Genomic DNA, 8668 nt, shown 5'->3' on the forward strand with positions numbered 1-8668 from the left:
TGTATATGTTGTTGTTTTTGAGTTTGATTCTAGCGATAAACCAGAAGGAAGGTGGATTCCTGTTTCCTGTTTCCTTGTAAATTTTTTTAATGTTGCTATTTTAGGTTAGAGGGCGGGAGTGATTTTTTGAGATTGGTAGATTAATTAAAGTTTGTTGGGATTTTTAAAGTATTAGACACGGTAATGGAGTCGTAGTTACGTTTGAGATTTTTTATTTAAATAATTTTGTACAATTCGCAAAACTTAAAGTAGTGTAATTAAGGATTTACGGTAATAATTTGAACATCGTAGTAGAATACGTGACGTCTTGATCGAGTTTTTTTTGAAATTTTCGAGTTTTGTTCAAGAGCGGTCCGGAAGTACGGCACTCTGATTCTCGATTTCGCTGTAGAGAAGTCATACGTGTAAAGTGTACGAGTGATGTAAATTTGATAGATTTTGCGACATTTTGGAATTTTGGAGAAATTTGTTTGGGTCGTAAATTTAAATTACGCGGTAGCGGAGTTAATCACCAGGCACAGGGTTTGAAAGTAATTGTTTTACTTCAACAATCGGAATTTTTCCGGAGAATAATTACACGGTTGGAAACATTTTTTTTTAAAGTTGACTTTATTTAGGCCTAGCCGAACTTAAGGTAAGCGAAAGATCGAAGATCGTTACGTAGTTCAGATAATTTTATGTACACTCTTTTATTCGATCATTTACTCATCCATTCACGCGCACGTTCATACTTTGACTTAAATCTAATAACATGGAAAATAAAAATTAATTCCGAAAAAAAAAAAAAAAAAAAAAAAAATTTAAACACTAAAATAAAACTTATTCTAACTTAATTTTAATACATATAATTAATATTTTTAGGCCTTTTAGTCTCGGGACAATCCAAAGTTTAGTCTCGAGACAATCGAAAATTATCAAAGTTCTATCGAAACACGTTCGATTGAAAATTCGATCGCCATCTTGAAGTGCCTTTTTTTTGTATCCGGCAAATCTAAAAAGGAAATAAGTTTTGAGTACGTTTGGGAACGAATCCATATTTTGAGCATCCTTACCTAGTGTTTTCTTCCTTCAAAAATCTGCCATCTGGAAGGGAATTCGCTAGAGGTCAACCTCAGTCAATAATTTTGGGAATCCTGGAAGTTGGAAGATCATTTTGAGGAAAAGGTCAGATCTGATTTAATTGTTGTCTTCGATTATATTAAAAAAGAATATTTAAGAGAGAAAGATTGTTCTTTCATTGATATTTATTATTATATGTTAAAGATATTTTCATTAACTAAAGTTACGTGTATCATCTTGTGAGATTAAATTTTTTTTTTTGTAAAAGATTTTCTGTTTGGGACTTTTTGGTTTTTCATTAAAATATTTAATTTTGAGAAGTTTCCCCAAACCAGTAAGCTTATTGATTCAGGAGATTTTTTTTTTAATTTAAAGTTGGGTGTTGTTCTTAAACAGCAATCTTATTATTTTGGAAATTTTATATTTTTTTGCGTTTAGCATATTTTCTTGAATCTCAAGTCAATTTTTTTTTGTTTAAATTTAATTGTTTTGAATTTTGGTTTGTGGATCAATAGAGATACCTTACATTTAAATTGTTTTTGGTGTAATTTGTGTGTGTTTTTCAACCTACCTTAACCTATTAACATTACCATCTTCACTTCACCACTAGTGGGTGCCGCGGGAAATAAGTGGTGTGGCGCCTTAAAAATTAAATCCACCCCGTCTTCACTGAGCAGGCTAGGATCTCGCGACAACATCGGTAAACTAGGGCGGTTGAAAAAGGTAATTGTGGTGACTTATCAGATTTTGGATTGAGGCGTGACAAAACAAAATGTGCCCAAAACGTGATATTATGACGTTATACGCCGTTTTGAGCCATGTTTGAACTTTCTATCACTTTCGGTTCCCATAATTCTGTTGACCATATTTGTGATATTCAGGCGCCAAATGACATGTTGGAGCATGTTGGAGATAAAAAACAAAATGTGCCCAAAACGTGATATTATGACGTTATACGCCGTTCTGAGACATGTTTGAACTTTCTATCACTTTTCGTTCCGGTAATTCTGTCGACCATATATTTGATATTCAGATGCCAAATGTCATATTGGAGCATGTTGGAGATAAAAAACAAAATGTGCCCAAAACGTGATATTATGACGTTATACGCCGTTCTGAGCCATGTTTGAACTTTCTATCACTTTCGGTTCCGATAATTCTGCTGACCATATTTGTGATATTCAGGCGCCAAATGACATCTTGGAGCATGTTGGAGATAAAAAACAAAATGTGCCCAAAACGTGATATTATGACGTTATACGCCGTTTTGAGCCATGTTTCAACTTTCTATCACTTTCGGTTCCGATAATTCTGTTGACCATATTTGTGATATTCAGACGCCAAATGACATCTTGGAGCATGTTGGAGATAAAAAACAAAATGTGCCCAAAACGTGATATTATGACGCTATACGCCGTTCTGAGCCATGTTTGAACTTTCTATCACTTTCGGTTCCGATAATTCTGCTGACCATATTTGTGATATTCAGGCGCCAAATGACATCTTGGAGCATGTTGGAGATAAAAAACAAAATGTGCCCAAAACGTGATATTATGACGTTATACGCCGTTCTGAGCCATGTTTGAACTGTCTATCACTTTTGGTTCCGGTAATTCTGTTGACCATATTTGTGATATTCAGGCGCCAAATGACATCTTGGAGCATGTTGGAGATAAAAAACAAAATGTGCCCAAAACGTGATATTATGACGCTATACGCCGTTCTGAGCCATGTTTGAACTTTCTATCACTTTCGGTTCCGATAATTCTGTTGACCATATTTGTGATATTCAGGCGTCAAATGACATCTTGGAGCATGTTGGAGATAAAAAACAAAATGTGCCCAAAACGTGATATTATGACGATATACGCCGTTCTGAGCCATGTTTGAACTTTCTATCACTTTGGGTTCCGGTAATTCTGTTGACCATATTTGTGATATTCAGGCGTCAAATGACATCTTGGAGCATGTTGGAGATAAAAAACAAAATGTGCCCAAAACGTGATATTATGACGTTATACGCCGTTCTGAGCCATGTTTGAACTTTCTATCACTTTGGGTTCCGGTAATTCTGTTGACCATATTTGTGATATTCAGGCGTCAAATGACATCTTGGAGCATGTTGGAGATAAAAAACAAAATGTGCCCAAAACGTGATATTATGACGCTATACGCCGTTCTGAGCCATGTTTGAACTCTCTATCACTTTCGGTTCCGGTAATTCTGTTGACCATATATGTGATATTCAGGCGCCAAATGACATCTTGGAGCACGTTGGAGATAAAAAACAAAATGTGCCCAAAACGTGATATTATGACGTTATACGCCGTTCTGAGCCATGTTTGAACTTTCTATCACTTTCGGTTCCCATAATTCTGTTGACCATATTTGTGATATTCAGGCGTCAAATGACATCTTGGAGCATGTTGGAGATAAAAAACAAAATGTGCCCAAAACGTGATATTATGACGTTATACGCCGTTCTGAGCCATGTTTGAACTTTCTATCACTTTCGGTTCCCATAATTCTGTTGACCATATTTGTGATATTCAGGCGTCAAATGACATCTTGGAGCATGTTGGAGATAAAAAACAAAATGTGCCCAAAACGTGATATTATGACGTTATACGCCGTTTTGAGCCATGTTTAAACTTTCTATCACTTTCGGTTCCGGTAATTCTGTTGACCATATTTGTGATATTCAGGCGTCAAATGACATCTTGGAGCATGTTGGAGATAAAAAACAAAATGTGCCCAAAACGTGATATTATGACGTTATACGACGTTCTGAGCCATGTTTGAACTTTCTATCACTTTCGGTTCCGATAATTCTGTTGACCATATTTGTGATATTCAGGCGTCAAATGACATCTTGGAGCATGTTGGAGATAAAAAACAAAATGTGCCCAAAACGTGATATTATGACGTTATACGCCCTTTTGAGCCATGTTTGAACTTTCTATCACTTTTGGTTCCGGTAATTCTGTCGACCAAATTTGTGATATTCAGGCGTCAAATGACATCTTGGAGCATGTTGGAGATAAAAAACAAAATGTGCCCAAAACGTGATATTATGACGTTATACGCCGTTTTGAGCCATGCTTGAACTCTCTATCACTTTTGGTTCCGATAATTCTGCTGACCATATTTGTGATATTCAGGCGTCAAATGACATCTTGGAGCATGTTGGAGATAAAAAACAAAATGTGCCCAAAACGTGATATTATGACGTTATACGCCCTTTTGAGCCATGTTTGAACTTTCTAACACTTTTCGTTCCGGTAATTCTGTCGACCATATTTGTGATATTCAGGCGTCAAATGACATCTTGGAGCATGTTGGAGATAAAAAACAAAATGTGCCCAAAACGTGATATTATGACGTTATACGCCGTTTTGAGCCATGTTTGAACTCTCTATCACTTTTGGTTCCGATAATTCTGCTGACCATATTTGTGATATTCAGACGCCAAATGACATCTTGGAGCAAGTTGGAGATAAAAAACAAAATGTGCCCAAAACGTGATATTATGACGTTATACGCCGTTTTGAGCCATGTTTGAACTCTCTATCACTTTTGGTTCCGATAATTCTGCTGACCATATTTGTGATATTCAGACGCCAAATGACATCTTGGAGCAAGTTGGAGATAAAAAACAAAATGTGCCCAAAACGTGATATTATGACGTTATACGCCGTTCTGAGACATGTTTGAACTTTCTATCACTTTTCGTTCCGGTAATTCTGTCGACCATATATTTGATATTCAGATGCCAAATGTCACATTGGAGCATGTTGGAGATAAAAAACAAAATGTGCCCAAAACGTGATATTATGACGTTATACGCCGTTCTGAGCCATGTTTGAACTTTCTATCACTTTCGGTTCCGATAATTCTGCTGACCATATTTGTGATATTCAGGCGCCAAATGACATCTTGGAGCATGTTGGAGATAAAAAACAAAATGTGCCCAAAACGTGATATTATGACGTTATACGCCGTTTTGAGCCATGTTTCAACTTTCTATCACTTTTCGTTCCGGTAATTCTGTCGACCATATTTGTGATATTCAGGCGTCAAATGACATCTTGGAGCATGTTGGAGATAAAAAACAAAATGTGCCCAAAACGTGATATTATGACGTTATACGCCGTTTTGAGCCATGTTTGAACTCTCTATCACTTTTGGTTCCGATAATTCTGCTGACCATATTTGTGATATTCAGACGCCAAATGACATCTTGGAGCAAGTTGGAGATAAAAAACAAAATGTGCCCAAAACGTGATATTATGACGTTATACGCCGTTCTGAGACATGTTTGAACTTTCTATCACTTTTCGTTCCGGTAATTCTGTCGACCATATATTTGATATTCAGATGCCAAATGTCACATTGGAGCATGTTGGAGATAAAAAACAAAATGTGCCCAAAACGTGATATTATGACATTATACGCCGTTCTGAGCCATGTTTGAACTTTCTATCACTTTCGGTTCCGATAATTCTGCTGACCATATTTGTGATATTCAGGCGTCAAATGACATCTTGGAGCATGTTGGAGATAAAAAACGAAATGTGCCCAAAACGTGATATTATGACGTTATACGCCGTTTTGAGCCATGTTTGAACTTTCTATCACTTTCGGTTCCGATAATTCTGTTGACCATATATGTGATATTCAGGCGCCAAATGACATCTTGGAGCATGTTGGAGATAAAAAACAAAATGTGCCCAAAACGTGATATTATGACGTTATACGCCGTTCTGAGCCATGTTTGAACTTTCTATCACTTTCGGTTCCCATAATTCTGTTGACCATATTTGTGATATTCAGGCGTCAAATGACATCTTGGAGCATGTTGGAGATAAAAAACAAAATGTGCCCAAAACGTGATATTATGACGTTGTACGCCGTTTTGAGCCATGTTTGAACTTTCTATCACTTTCGGTTCCGGTAATTCTGTTGACCATATTTGTGATATTCAGGCGCCAAATGACATCTTGGAGCATGTTGGAGATAAAAAACAAAATGTGCCTAAAACGTGATATTATGACGTTATACGCCGTTCTGAGCCATGTTTGAACTTTCTATCACTTTTGGTTCCGATAATTCTGCTGACCATATTTGTGATATTCAGGCGCCAAATGACATCTTGGAGCATGTTGGAGATAAAAAACAAAATGTGCCCAAAACGTGATATTATGACGTTATACGCCGTTCTGAGCCATGTTTGAACTTTCTATCACTTTTGGTTACGGTAATTCTGTTGACCATATATTTGATATTCAGGCGTCAAATGACATCTTGGAGCATGTTGGAGATAAAAAACAAAATGTGCCCAAAACGTGATATTATGACGTTATACGACGTTCTGAGCCATGTTTGAACTTTCTATCACTTTCGGTTCCGATAATTCTGTTGACCATATTTGTGATATTCAGGCGTCAAATGACATCTTGGAGCATGTTGGAGATAAAAAACAAAATGTGCCCAAAACGTGATATTATGACGTTATACGCCCTTTTGAGCCATGTTTGAACTTTCTATCACTTTTGGTTCCGGTAATTCTGTCGACCAAATTTGTGATATTCAGGCGTCAAATGACATCTTGGAGCATGTTGGAGATAAAAAACAAAATGTGCCCAAAACGTGATATTATGACGTTATACGCCGTTTTGAGCCATGTTTGAACTCTCTATCACTTTTGGTTCCGATAATTCTGCTGACCATATTTGTGATATTCAGGCGTCAAATGCCATCTTGGAGCATGTTGGAGATAAAAAACAAAATGTGCCCAAAACGTGATATTATGACGTTATACGCCCTTTTGAGCCATGTTTGAACTTTCTATCACTTTTCGTTCCGGTAATTCTGTCGACCATATTTGTGATATTCAGGCGTCAAATGACATCTTGGAGCATGTTGGAGATAAAAAACAAAATGTGCCCAAAACGTGATATTATGACGTTATACGCCGTTTTGAGCCATGTTTGAACTCTCTATCACTTTTGGTTCCGATAATTCTGCTGACCATATTTGTGATATTCAGACGCCAAATGACATCTTGGAGCAAGTTGGAGATAAAAAACAAAATGTGCCCAAAACGTGATATTATGACGTTATACGCCGTTCTGAGACATGTTTGAACTTTCTATCACTTTTCGTTCCGGTAATTCTGTCGACCATATATTTGATATTCAGATGCCAAATGTCACATTGGAGCATGTTGGAGATAAAAAACAAAATGTGCCCAAAACGTGATATTATGACGTTATACGCCGTTCTGAGCCATGTTTGAACTTTCTATCACTTTCGGTTCCGATAATTCTGCTGACCATATTTGTGATATTCAGGCGCCAAATGACATCTTGGAGCATGTTGGAGATAAAAAACAAAATGTGCCCAAAACGTGATATTATGACGTTATACGCCGTTTTGAGCCATGTTTCAACTTTCTATCACTTTTCGTTCCGGTAATTCTGTCGACCATATTTGTGATATTCAGGCGTCAAATGACATCTTGGAGCATGTTGGAGATAAAAAACAAAATGTGCCCAAAACGTGATATTATGACGTTATACGCCGTTTTGAGCCATGTTTGAACTCTCTATCACTTTTGGTTCCGATAATTCTGCTGACCATATTTGTGATATTCAGACGCCAAATGACATCTTGGAGCATGTTGGAGATAAAAAACAAAATGTGCCCAAAACGTGATATTATGACGTTATACGCCCTTTTGAGCCATGTTTGAACTTTCTATCACTTTTCGTTCCGGTAATTCTGTCGACCATATTTGTGATATTCAGGCGTCAAATGACATCTTGGAGCATGTTGGAGATAAAAAACAAAATGTGCCCAAAACGTGATATTATGACGTTATACGCCGTTTTGAGCCATGTTTGAACTCTCTATCACTTTTGGTTCCGATAATTCTGCTGACCATATTTGTGATATTCAGACGCCAAATGACATCTTGGAGCAAGTTGGAGATAAAAAACAAAATGTGCCCAAAACGTGATATTATGACGTTATACGCCGTTCTGAGACATGTTTGAACTTTCTATCACTTTTCGTTCCGGTAATTCTGTCGACCATATATTTGATATTCAGATGCCAAATGTCACATTGGAGCATGTTGGAGATAAAAAACAAAATGTGCCCAAAACGTGATATTATGACGTTATACGCCGTTCTGAGCCATGTTTGAACTTTCTATCACTTTCGGTTCCGATAATTCTGCTGACCATATTTGTGATATTCAGGCGCCAAATGACATCTTGGAGCATGTTGGAGATAAAAAACAAAATGTGCCCAAAACGTGATATTATGACGTTATACGCCGTTTTGAGCCATGTTTCAACTTTCTATCACTTTTCGTTCCGGTAATTCTGTCGACCATATTTGTGATATTCAGGCGTCAAATGACATCTTGGAGCATGTTGGAGATAAAAAACAAAATGTGCCCAAAACGTGATATTATGACGTTATACGCCGTTTTGAGCCATGTTTGAACTCTCTATCACTTTTGGTTCCGATAATTCTGCTGACCATATTTGTGATATTCAGACGCCAAATGACATCTTGGAGCAAGTTGGAGATAAAAAAC

At 36.9% G+C, this 8668-nt stretch overlaps 1 long non-coding RNA gene across 1 annotated transcript; it reads right to left on the reverse strand.

Moving 5' to 3' along the window:
- Positions 1–861: 861 nt before the first annotated feature.
- On the reverse strand, positions 862–1818 carry LOC139431183 (uncharacterized). Its single transcript, XR_011641493.1, has 3 exons — positions 1631–1818; positions 1053–1133; positions 862–991 (listed from the first exon to the last, which is right to left on the reverse strand). It is a non-coding gene; the product is annotated as an uncharacterized lncRNA (long non-coding RNA).
- Between the last annotated feature and the right edge of the window lie 6850 nt (positions 1819–8668).

The sequence above is a fragment of the Onthophagus taurus genome, chromosome 8 (genome assembly GCF_036711975.1).
Source record: "Onthophagus taurus isolate NC chromosome 8, IU_Otau_3.0, whole genome shotgun sequence".
Lineage (NCBI taxonomy): Eukaryota > Metazoa > Arthropoda > Insecta > Coleoptera > Scarabaeidae > Onthophagus > Onthophagus taurus.